This window comes from Hemiscyllium ocellatum, chromosome 9 (genome assembly GCF_020745735.1).
Source record: "Hemiscyllium ocellatum isolate sHemOce1 chromosome 9, sHemOce1.pat.X.cur, whole genome shotgun sequence".
Taxonomy (NCBI): Eukaryota; Metazoa; Chordata; class Chondrichthyes; order Orectolobiformes; family Hemiscylliidae; genus Hemiscyllium; species Hemiscyllium ocellatum.
The window spans coordinates 15,118,663-15,131,484 of NC_083409.1; positions in this window are offsets into that span (position 1 = coordinate 15,118,663).

A 12,822-nucleotide genomic window follows, 5' to 3' on the forward strand; every position below is an offset into this window, starting at 1 on the left:
ATTTATCCACAGGGATACTTTCATCTTAAACTCACTAGTCAAGTTTGCCTCATTACCCATCACTGAATCCAGACCTGCCTGTTCCATTATGGCTCAACCACAAGCTGCTCCAAAAACCATCTCATAGACATTCCATGAAATCCTTTCCTTGAGACGCACTACCCAGACCACCTATTCATTGAAGTCTGCCCTGACATTTTGTATACGGCTTTTCTGTTTCCTGATTGATTTCCTTCCCCACACCCTGATTACTGCTTGGAGACCTGGACATACCTTGCATCAAATTCTTTATTTCTTGCGGTTCCTCAACTCTCCCCACACAGATTCTACACCTTCTGACTCTCTATCACTTCTTGCTATTGATTGAATTTTATTTCACACTAACAAGGCAACTCTTGCCCCTCTGCCTGTCCTTTTGATAGGACATGTACCCTTGGATATTTAGTTCCCAGCCCGGATCCCCTTACAACCATGTCTCTGTGAAACCCACAACATTGTACCTGCCAGATTCAATGTTCCCATCATTGTCCCCTTATCTGCTGTGCTTTACTTTTGACTCCTGATCCTTTTCACACTCTCTGTCCTTTTACATATTCTAGAAACTTAAATAATCTCCCCTGAGCACTCCTACACTTTAACTAGTTTAAATTCCTTGGACACTCAACTTACCTGGATTTGTGGCATCACTTTGTCTCCCTTACTCGGAATACTTCGTGCATTGAGTTACAAACTCTTTAAGTTTGTTATATTATTGATTTTCCTGGCACTTCTTTGGTTCCCTTGATTTTAAAATTTCTGTCCCTACCTTTTATTTTCTGGTAACAATCAATCCCATCACTGACCAGCAATCGTACCTTCTTCTTCACCTTCCGTTTTCTCATTTTCCATCCAACTGAACCAAATTACTTTGTCTTTGGGTTACCTTCAGGCATGGTGGCTCAGTGGTTAGCACTGCTACCTCACAGCATCAAGGACCTGGGATCAATTCCCGTCCTTGGGAAGCTGTCTGTGTGGTGTTTGCACATTCTCCCTGTGTCTGTGTGGGTTTCCCCCAGGTGCTCTGGTTTACTCCCACTGTCCAAAGATGTGCAGGTCAGGTGAATTGGCTGTTATAAATTGCCGCTGAAAATGTGTTGCTGGAAAAGCGCAGCAGTTCAGGCAGCCTTCTTCCGAAACGTCGATTCTCCTGTTCCTTGGATGCTGCCTGACCTGCTGCGTTTTTCCAGCAACACATATTCAGCTCTGATCTCCAGCATCTGCAATCCTCACTTTCTCCTATTCTAAATTGCCTATGGTGTTAGGTGAAATAGTCAGGAGTAAATATAGGGAATGTTTCTGGGTGGGCTGCTGTTCGGAGGGTTGATGTGGACTTGTCAGGCTGAACTGTCTGTTTCCAGACTGGAGGGAATCTAATCAGGGCAATATTTATCATTAATCCAACATCATTATTGCTCTTTGATCTCAGTGCTTCTACTTGGATCTTGCTGTAGAAACTGGCTGCCACGTTCCTGACATTTGTTGAGACGGAAACCGAATGGTCTCGTCTCTACGTGTTCGTTGGAAGGAGAGATCAAACCGGCTAGGGTTTGGAGCAAAAACACCGTTTATTACAGAATCAAAACTGGCAAACTATACAACGAATTCAAAAGCATGCAAATTCGTTGGAGAAGGCGTTCTGACTCTCCCTTCGGATCTGGTGCAGTTATACTTCGCGCTTCCTCGAGTTCCCGGTCAGGTTCCCCTTGTTCGGCTCTTTCATTGGTCGGTTCACCTGTCTGTGAAGGGATTAGTGTCTCTATTGGCTGCCCCGGGATACCTGTCCCACTCCTGCTGTGCCGAACAATGGGTAGACATCCTAGGTTCGGCAGTTTCCGATCTTGTAAATTAAAAGTTTATTGTTGGAAGGGTTTCCTCATTGCTATGCGCCTGGCTGTCTGGGCGTTCACAATAGTTCTCCATAGTTGAATATACAGATATTATCATTTAACATAGGACCCGAATGAGTTTGACGTCAGCGGAGGCATTAGCAAGTACTTTATCAATCAAGTGTAGTATCAGTGCGATTTACACTATCCGATAGTTACCGGTTTCCTTTATTAACAATGAAAGTGTAACAGGATGATCTGAAACTGACAGACATGTTCTAATCCCCCAGGAATGTGGCCCCAGGCAGACAGTCCTGCAGTGGCTGGGTTTACTTTACATGGCTGTGTTTTAGCTGGTATCTGACAGTGTCTGCTTTAATAATGGTGCTCCCCTCCCTAGCCCCAATGTAGGTACCCCGATAGCAGATTCTCCCCAACATTCCCTCCCTTGGCCTCGAAAGAGGCCACACCCCCTTATCCCGTAAGGAACGCAACCCCACGAGGCGACCGGTGTCCGGTGTTGTATCGACCAGACTCACCGGTTCTAAGGAGACAGTCATATGGGGATGAAGGGTGCCCTGAAAAACGCGCCGCTACACAATTAAGCAATAGATGGTCACAGCTGCATGCTAAGTTAAACTAATAGTTGAAGTAATTGAGGCAGTGTCTGCAGAAATAACGAAAAGCACAGGATTAGACATACATTGCAATAAGTCATTCAGAGCTGGCGAAATGTACGCGAGTGCGTTAGAATGAGTAAGCCATTTAGTAAACGCAAGTCTGTAGTCCAAAGAGCCGGCAAATGTAAATAGGCGTTGTAAGTTTGGAAAGGGAGTAGGAACAGCCTGGTACCAGCAGTTTAGGTACCCGCTAGAGATGTGAACCCCAGTGTGAAACTGTACTGTGCCCCGGTGGTCCCGTAGATCAGTATGGTCCAGAGAGCAGCAGTGCTGTCCAACCGTCCGACACGGATGCAAGCAGGCAGAAATCTCATCAAATGGAGATGAACGGAGGCCACCCGTTCCGATGTCAATGCGCGACTGTGCCTGTCTTAGGTTGTCCCTCGCCCGAGGGATCTTACCCGTCATTGGCTAACCAGTCGTGCTGCATTGAGTAATCGACGCCGACATCCATTTCACCACCCCAAGGACAGGCGTGGGCAGCTCAGTAGCATGGTCAGTGGCCTCCGAGGGTGGCTGAGGCCAGTCAGGAATATTAGACAGTCCGCAAGGGCCGCTTGCGAGAACAGCAGTGTTTCAATTGCCAAGGCACACAGTACATTTCACCCACCCGCTGTTATGGAAGGATCAATTCACATATCCCCAATTTAAACGGGCAAAATAAATAAGTGGGGGCTCTTTGGACAACCAGGCTGCATTTAGCGTACATGAAGATGAAAAGTTAGTCATGAGTACAACAGGATCAGACGAATTCGAAAGAAAGTCATTGAGGGAGCTGACACGCACCGGTGAGATAGAATTTACTACGCCCAACCCGCGAGCTCATGGAACGGCGGTAATATACCAGTGGGGAGAAGAATTGGGAGGTGCCCACTCGCCAGCCCTTATCGCAACCAGCCGTAAGCAAGAAACCCGGTATCATGGCTCACGAGCGGACGTCGCATTACAGCATGATTTGGATGTGTCCCTGTCCGTTTGTAGGAGGTCACACACAGGCTGCCGTGTTGTCGGAGTTGGTGGCAGCGGCGTCTCCTGGTGGAGCTCAACGGATGGGGGTCCGGTTGAAAAGTAATGATACCTCATCACCTTTAAATCAGTGAGATGGGGCTGTGGGAATGCAGTAAAAAGGAGTCCCCGCATCACCAGGGTGATATATGGCGGGGTCAGTCAGGAACCATGTGACTACTATGGGAAATAAAGTGTTGCGTTGTAAGGGGTCTTTGGGGTGGCATGTCTGGGAGACCGGAATGGACGGGAGGCAGTCCCCAAAGTCTCCAGTCAGTACTCCTGAACATAAGGTCTGTGCTCATGTGGACTGTCAAATGCAACCAGGAAGAGTGTACTCAACCATTTGTGTAAGAGGAATGGGGGCAGATATAAAGACCATGGTGAAAATAATGACGGTAGTGTGAAAGCCTTAACTATTCTTATGAGTCGCGGACCTGTATGTGGCAGTATTCCACAAAAAGGAGTCACATCAAAATAGAGAGAACTCTGTGTGAGGTAGAAGGAGTGGTTTCATGTAAGGGAAAGGGTACAACTTTACACAAAGGTAGTCAGAGGGATTCGTGATCTCAAATCAGAGAAAAAGGCTCCCTAGCACGGGCTGCCACAAAAAGGCAGTCGAGGCAGGGGTAGCCAGATTATACTGTAGGTGTTTTAATGTTCGTCGAATTACAAAGAGGCAGAGGAAAAATGTAAAAAACGTAATCATGACACTGGTCCAGTGTCGGTGAGGTAATTGCGGGGAGCAGTCACGCAAACGGTGTCAAGTCGCAATATTCTGACAAAGTTACAATCAAGTGTGCGCATAGTGTGGAAGACAATTAGTAGGATAATCCGTGTCCATTTGAGCAGCAGCACTACACGGGGTAGATGAAAGTCGGGACACTGATATAAATGCAAGATAGTACGAGTGACAGTTCTGACTCGGTGGGAATGTGTGCTAGCAGCTGCAGGAGCACAGGCGCCTGTATGTTTTAAAACGCAATGTTTGAAGTGTAAAAACATTCGTCCAGGAGTTGTGTCGAAAAAATAGAGTAAGTCCCTCGAGAGGGAAGTGGGATTGGTAATAGTGAGAAGGGAACTACAATAGACTGCATAGGGGAAGGCCTACGGTACGCCTTGATACTGTGCGGTAAGGGGCGCAAGCAATCTCGATTTGCACCCCGGGGAACTGCCCGTGCTCGGGGCGCCCAACCAACGGGGTTGTCGTAGGACAATCGTTTGATGAGTCACCCATGGAGACCGTTTAGGATAAGGGTCATTAATGTGGAAATGATGAGGATCCCTATCAACTCTGTGGCAACAGGACAATAGAGCAGGTAAATTTCCACCATGTGTTTAGGGAAGACACAGCGCAGGAGATCCCCCTAACCTCTCAGGGCGTGCAGCGTAAGCCTCAAGGCGGCCGGGACCCCGTCTAGCAGGCAGGGCGGGGATTTTCGCCCCCGGACACTTGGGTATGATATTGGAGCGAACGGCGACTGTGAGGCAGACAGTATTGGTAACATCGAGAAAGGCGCCTATACAATGGAGAAAGACCAATGTAGATAAAAAGGGGTTGAGTCACCAGCTAAAGGGCACAAACTTATCCTGGCGGCTATTTGCCCGCTCGAAGCGGAGTCTATGATAAACCAGGTGGACCTCCCAAGAGAAGGCCCAATGAAGAGTTTAGACAGCAGAATAAAGTACAGAAGAGCAAAGATATCAGTGAAACAGAGCCATGTCGGTGTAGAAGGGCAGCAACCCAAACTCTACGTAGAAACCGTGCCAAGGTGGGGTTGCATGATCCCCTCTCTTTCTGCACCTCCCCGTCAGGTCCTGTCTCATCGAGTGACTTTAGGGATATATTAGGTTGCGCTGACCTGGAGCAATGAGAGAAGTGGTGCATGCGGTGGCCTATGTGTTTCCAGCCAGCTCAGTATAAGATATGATGATGATGATTATGGAGAGGGGGACAATGTAAAACTCTGGGCAATTAGGAGATTTGTGGTGTGACGAAATTGGACTGTTTGCCTGAGGGGACTTGTCCCCCCAAACGAGATACAAAACGAGAGGTGCAAGTATAATCCTTGTGTATGCAAGAATCTGTGTGTGTGTAGGGCCGTGTGGCATAGACAAAAGAGAATGCGCAGGTGCTGCGGGCATATCGGACTTCATCCCTGTGTAAAGGAGAGGGAGAGGGAGAGTATCATAAAAGGATGGTCAGACAGGTCAGGACAGAAATTGTCTGTGTAGCACTTTCCTCCGTTTGACACTTGAGGATTTGATCAGTTTGAGGGAAGTAACAGCCTTTAAAAGATACCCCGGGAAAAGAATCATAAAGGAACCTGGTGACCCTGCTGTTCTCAGCGCGAACCAGCGCCTTGCAAAAGATACGAACAGATGAGTTGGAGAGGACTACTCGGAGTTGAAGAGACTGAAGGATTTGGGCAGGAGCTGAGTATTGATCCCTGTGGGAGGCGATTGTATGTATAATGCCTTCAAGCAAAAGGCGACAGCAAAGTGCTGCCGATACTGTAGGTGCGGTGGAGGATAAAAGAGAGCGTTGGCCAGGAGTGTAACAGAGAAAAATGAAAGGCAGGCGTGAGCGCCCACAGTGCAACAGAGAGGTCAGGAACCTTTAAGTTTGCAGTGGCGGTGGCACCATTTATTATTTGGAGATGACGTGAGGAATCCTGGTAGCAAACCTCAGGGAGCATGAGAGTGGGGAAAATCCTGGTAGCAAACCTCAGGGAGCGTGAGATTGGGGAAAGAAGCCATTTAGTCTTTGGAGACGACGTGACGAACCCTGGTAGGAAACCTCAGGGAGCATAAGACTTTGGAAAGAAGATGGGGTGCAGAGCACGGCAGTGGAAGCATAGTGAGTGAAATGCCCTAATGGAGAGATGAGGCCAGAAGATGAGTTACTGTGTCCTGGTAGAAAACCTCAGGGAGCGTAAAACCTTAAAAAGAGATGGAGCGTAGGGATCAGCGGATCCTCAATTCAATGAGAACCAGGTGAATTCAATGCAGGCTGAGTGAAGGACAAAGCTGAGATGACCTCAGATCCGGCGGTGACCATAAAGTGTGTAGGTTTGGGAGGAGACGATGAAGGGACGTGACCATGGCGTGGGGAATGGAGAGCGGGGTGTAGGATAGGGCAGTACAATCGGCAAGAGGAGTCTGTACGAGATTTCAATGGGAAGGTTTGGTACTGACTGGCAGTTACAGGTTGCATGTTCAAAGCATTGGAGAGTGTAGCCTCAGACAGGTAGACTGGCTGGCATCTTCAACCCGTATGGTTGCCAATACCCGCTTCAGGGACTGGAAATGGCCGTGTCTGTGGCAGCAGTAGCTCAACCCTCCCTAGCCGCAAAGTTGAGGAGGGGGGACAAGTAGCAGGAGGAAATTGCTTTAAAATGAGCGTCCATAATGCTTTAGCGAATGAAAAAATCTGTGGACTTGGGAGAAAAGATAAAAATGGGTTCGTGAGAGGGGGCAGAAAAATGTGGAGGGCATAGACGGAAGAAGGAGTAGGTGGGCCCCCCCTCGTTCTTGGCACTTTGTGAACACGAGGGGGAAAAGGGATGGCCTAAACACCCATGCCGGTGGACAAAAAGATGAGTGAGCGGCCGCGAGGAAGAGAGATGGGCCAAACACCCTGCTGTGTGCTGAGTAGCACGTCCTAGTTGGAGGCCTGAGGCCTATGACCAGCGGGGGAAAAAGAGAGAGACAAAATAAGTGGGCTGGGGGATATTCGGGCAGTGGGACGGCCAACCACTGGACATACAAAACGTTGTAAATGAAAACGCACAATATGGCGATACGGCAATGCGCATGTTGTTGGTCGGGACATTAGAGTTAGAAAGGTACAACCTGTCAGAGAAGATGTGGTTAGAGGCATGATTCATATCGACATCCCAGTAACTGAAGAGGACCTGTTCATCGAGCAATCCCCTGGAGTAGGGCAATGACGCTTGAGAGACCCATCGCGGTAGTGGTGGCGCGGTAGTTGGGCTAATAGGGTGGCGGAACGTCCGCAGGCGAGCAGCCCCTTCTAGACTGTGCAATCCTGCCAAGAGTGAGCATTCGCGCCAAAAGCGAACGGGCACCGCCCCAACTGAGCGTTCGCGCCAAAAGTCAGCTGGCCCCGCCCAACCTGAGTCTTCACGCCAAAAGCAAGAAAGCCCGCCAAGAACTAAGGTGACCCGCCCAGAGAAGGGTGACCCGCCAAAACTAGGGTCAGCACGGGACACCCCGGGAGTTGCCGTCTTAGGATTCCACAACCGTAGTGTTATTAAAATAAAAACTCCACCATCCCTTCCTGCACCCCCTCTCTACATCCAGGTATTCCTTCCCAAGTATAAGAGTAATTAAAAGTGATAGTGGGGGAACAAGCGGTATTTAATCATAAAAATCAAGACGAGACTATGGAGAAAAACCCCAGACCATTAAGTGATCAATCCCAAAACGCTAAGTGTAGGGAACAACACTCACGTACTCCGACAGCAGTAAAACTGCTTTCGGCTGCTGGGCGGCTTCCCACGGTCCCTCTCCGTCACTCAGGCTGTCGGCGCCGGTCCACTGTACACCGAGACCTGGGATGAAACATTTGCTGCGACACCTCCGTTCGCCGCGTCTGTTAAAATCACTGCACTCACTCACTCACTCCCTCTCTCACTGGGCCGGCCCCACACTGGTTTTCATCCACATACATGCCAACCCACGCATACTGTCGGTGTGTTCGTACTCTCGTCTCAGCCTGTCGCAGTCCCCTGTCCCCAGTTTTAGTGACATGTTTGGCAGGGGCGTCCGAAATGACTGGGGCTGTCGTGGAGGTACAGTGGCCCCCTTGCCACTGCGGGTTGAATGTGACTAACAGTTTCGTCTTCCACCCCAGGGATTTATCGGCGGTCAGTGGTGCCCAATCAGTAGGGGGTTTTCCTAGGGCTATTGTTTGCCGCACTGAATATTGCGGCGAGAGTAGGAGACCGTGTACAATTTTGTTCATTAGCGCCGTATTTGTGAGGGTCTCTTTTAGTTTGGTCAATATCAGGTCTTTCTTTGGGCGGGCGCTTGGTTAAACACTTGATCCAGTGCTGTCTTGTGCACTGTTACACTGTCCAGTAATAAAAGAGCATGCCAAGTTACGTCTGTGCCCACCGTGAGGTGCCACCAGGGCACTCCGGGGCGTAATGGTCGAAAGTGGGTCATTTTTGGTGGTCCAAAGTTCAAGTCCCCCATGACGGATCTCACCTGGTGGGTACCACTTTAAAACCAGTGCGTTTTTCAAAAGCCTGACCTTCGCGTGGCAGATTTCTGCTCTTAACAACCGGTCTAAGGCAAACGCCTGTGCAGGTAAACCCTATCCAGGAGATGAGATCCGCCCTCTGTCCCCTTAGGATGCTCGCAGCGAGTGTGTCTATCGATAGTTGTCAGAGATAAAGTGCTTACTAAAAAGAAAGGATCCAATCAGTCAAGTGCAGTCAGCGCTGTATTAATTAATTTCAGAAAGCGTCCAGGTTCCGTAAGCCACGCTTTTACCTTAACTCAGAAAGCTGCGTCCAGGATCCGAAATCCACGCATAAACTTTACTGAAAAATCCGCGTCCAGGATCCGAAATCCACGCGTAAAACTCAAACTCAAAAACTGCGTCCAGGATCCGAAATCCACGCATTAACTTAACTCAAAAACCGCGTCCAGGATCCGAAATCCACGCGAAAACTCAAACTCAAAAACTGCGTCCAGGATCCGAAATCCACGCATTAACTTAACTCAAAAACCGCGTCCAGGATCCGAAATCCACGCGTAAAACTCAAACTCAAAAAGCTGCGTCCAGGATCCGAAATCCACGCATTAACTTAACTCAAAAACCGCGTCCAGGATCCGAAATCCATGCGTAAAACTCAAACTCAAAAAGCTGCGTCCAGGATCCGAAATCCACGCATTAACTTAACTCAAAAACTGCGTCCAGGATCCGAAATCCACGCGTAAAACTCAAACTCAAAAAGCTGCGTCCAGGATCCGAAATCCACGCATTAACTTAACTCAAAAACCGCGTCCAGGATCCGAAATCCACGCGTAAAACTCAACTCAAAAAGCTGCGCATTAACTTAAGGCTAGCCATGGATCAATTAGTCACTTCAGTACCGCGAAAACAGGCAGGTATTAGTGAAGAAGTGAGAAAATAGCTTACCAGTATGGACTCTGCAACGTTGCTGCCAAACTGATTTAAAAGTACTGTTTGTGTTGGTGAGGATCAGGGAGCAGACAAAGACTGACTAACTAAAAAGTTTACCTACTGGAAGTCTTTGCTTTAACAGGTGCTTCCTGACCTTTTAAAAGTTCGGCCGAAAGTTTGTCTGCCCTCTGGTCCGCCAACGTGGCCAATCTTACGGTCATCTCTTTCCCTTCCCACGTTCAGGCTCACCATCTGTTGAGACGGAAACCGAATGGTCTCGTCTCTACGTGTTCGTTGGAAGGAGAGATCAAACCGGCTAGAGTTTGGAGCAAAAACACCGTTTATTACAGAATCAAAACTGGCAAACTATACAACGAATTCAAAAGCATGCAAATTCGTTGGAGAAGGCGTTCTGACTCTCCCTTCGGATCTGGTGCAGTTATACTTCGCGCTTCCTCGAGTTCCCGGTCAGGTTCCCCTTGTTCGGCTCTTTCATTGGTCGGTTCACCTGTCTGTGAAGGGATTAGTGTCTCTATTGGCTGCCCCGAGATACCTGTCCCACTCCTGCTGTGCCGAACAATGGGTAGACATCCTAGGTTCGGCAGTTTCCGATCTTGTAAATTAAAAGTTTATTGTTGGAAGGGTTTCCTCATTGCTATGCGCCTGGCTGTCTGGGTGTTCACAATAGTTCTCCATAGTTGAATATACAGATATTATCATTTAACATAGGACCCGAATGAGTTTGACGTCAGCGGAGGCATTAGCAAGTACTTTATCAATCAAGTGTAGTATCGGTGCGATTTACACTATCCGATAGTTACCGGTTTCCTTTATTAACAATGAAAGTGTAACAGGATGATCTGAAACTGACGGACATGTTCTAATCCCCCAGGAATGTGGCCCCAGGCAGACAGTCCTGCAGTGGCTGGGTTTACTTTACATGGCTGTGTTTTAGCTGGTATCTGACAGTGTCTGCTTTAATAATGGTGCTCCCCTCCCTAGCCCCAATGTAGGTACCCAGATAGCAGATTCTCCCCAACACATTGAAACAGTGTAGCTTGTCAAACAAAACTGTCTGTAAATGTCTTTGGAACACCCTGAAATGTTAAGGGCTGGATTGATGCCCATATCCCTCTAAACTTTTCCTATTTACATATCCATGCCTTTTAAATGTTGTAATTGTACCAGCCATCACCACCTCCTCTGGCAGCTCATTTCATACATTTAACACCCTCTGAATGAAAACGTTGTGCCTTAGGTCCCTTTTACTTTTTACCCTGTCACCTTCAACCTATGCCCTCCAGTTCTGGACTCCCCTGCTCTGGAGAAAAGATCTTTCTATTCACCCTATCTATGCCGCTCATGATTTTATAAACCTCTATACGGTCACCCATCAACCTGCAATGATCCAGGGAAAACAGCCTCAGCCTATTCAGCCTCTCCTTTTCACGCAAACCCTTGGCAACATCATTGCAAATCTTTTCTGAACCATTTTAAGATTCAAAACATTTTTCCTACAGCAGGGAGACCAGAATTGCACACAGTATTCCAAAAGTGCCCTAACAGATGTCCTGTACAGCCGCAACAGCTCCCAACTCCAATACCAAATGAAATGACTTTGTCACCTCCCTCCCCACCTGCAACTCCACTTTCAGGGAACTATTCTTTTTTTGGATGAACTGAGAGTCTTTCAATTGTGAAAGATGCCATTCCATGGCACTATTGGATGAAGAGCAGGCAGTTCCCTCTGGTGTCCCTGATCCATATATATCCCTCAGGCAAAATCACTAAAAGTCTGTTTCTCTGCTAATTATCATACTGTGTTTGGGATCTCGCTGTGCACATTCTGCTGGAAAGAGCCATTGGGACATCCTGAGTTGGGGACACGTGCTACACAAATGCAAGTCTTCCTTTAAGGTTGGGGTCTCCTGATCCAGATCCTCATCCATTGTCTGCGCACTCTCACCTTCCAGGGGTCATGTGTTCATTTGGAGCAGTACCCCTGTCTGACCCCAGGACATTGAAACTCTTTGCAGCCTCACCCTTGACCTCAGCCCAACAGTGTGCAGCAGGGTTTGAAATGTAATCTAGAACATTCTAAACAGACACCCCAATGTGACTCCTTCCTGAAATGTTTGGATCCAAGTCTGCTCCAATGTTCTTGGATAAAGTTCGCCTGGTCTGTGGGGGTGATCGGAGGTTTGTTAAAGAGATATCGAGCAATATCCCACTTTCCAGCTCTTGCTCCAAAGCTCTGGAGGTTTCGCTGTTGAAGTGAATGTCCAAGTATTTTCTCAATGTGAGATCAGTGTTTCTGCCTCTCCCACCCTTTCAGACAGTGAGTCCCATATACCACCAACCTCTGGGTGAAAACAAATACCCTCAACTCCCCTCTAACCCTGCCCCCAACTGATTTCAATCTCTCCCCATGGTTATTGCCCTCGGTGCTGGTGGAAATCAGTCCTTCCTACCCACTCTGTCCAGGCCCCTCATCATTTTACACACCACCGTCAAATCTCCCCTCAGCCACCTCTGTTCCAACGAAAACACTCCCAAAAAACCAATTTTTCCTCAAAGCTCAAAGTCCCCATTCCAGACAAACTCCTCCTCTGTCCTGGTCTCTCGAGGGATCACATCCTTCCTGTAATGTGGTGACCAGAACCGTACACAGTTCCCTCACTGTGCTCTAACTGGGGTTTTATACAGTTCCAGAATAAACAAACTTCTTGCTTTCACAGTCAACCAAAAATGAGATAAAGGAGGTGATGGTCTAATGGTGTTATTGCTGAGCTGTTAATCCAGAGATCCAGATAATGTTCTGGGGACCAGGGTTAGAATCCAGCAGATGGTGGCATTCAAATTCAATCAAAAAATGCAATTAGGAGTCTAATGACGACCTTGAAACCATTGTTGATTGTCAGGAAAATTCATCTGATTCCCTAATGTCCTTTTGGGAAAAATAAATGCCATCCTTACCATGTGACCCCAGACCCACAGCAATGTGGTTGACTCTAAACTGCCCTCTGGGTGATTATCGATGGGCAATACATGCTGCTGATCCAGCAATGCCCTCATTCCATCAAGGGAAAATGAAGAACAGTTTATCCCATGT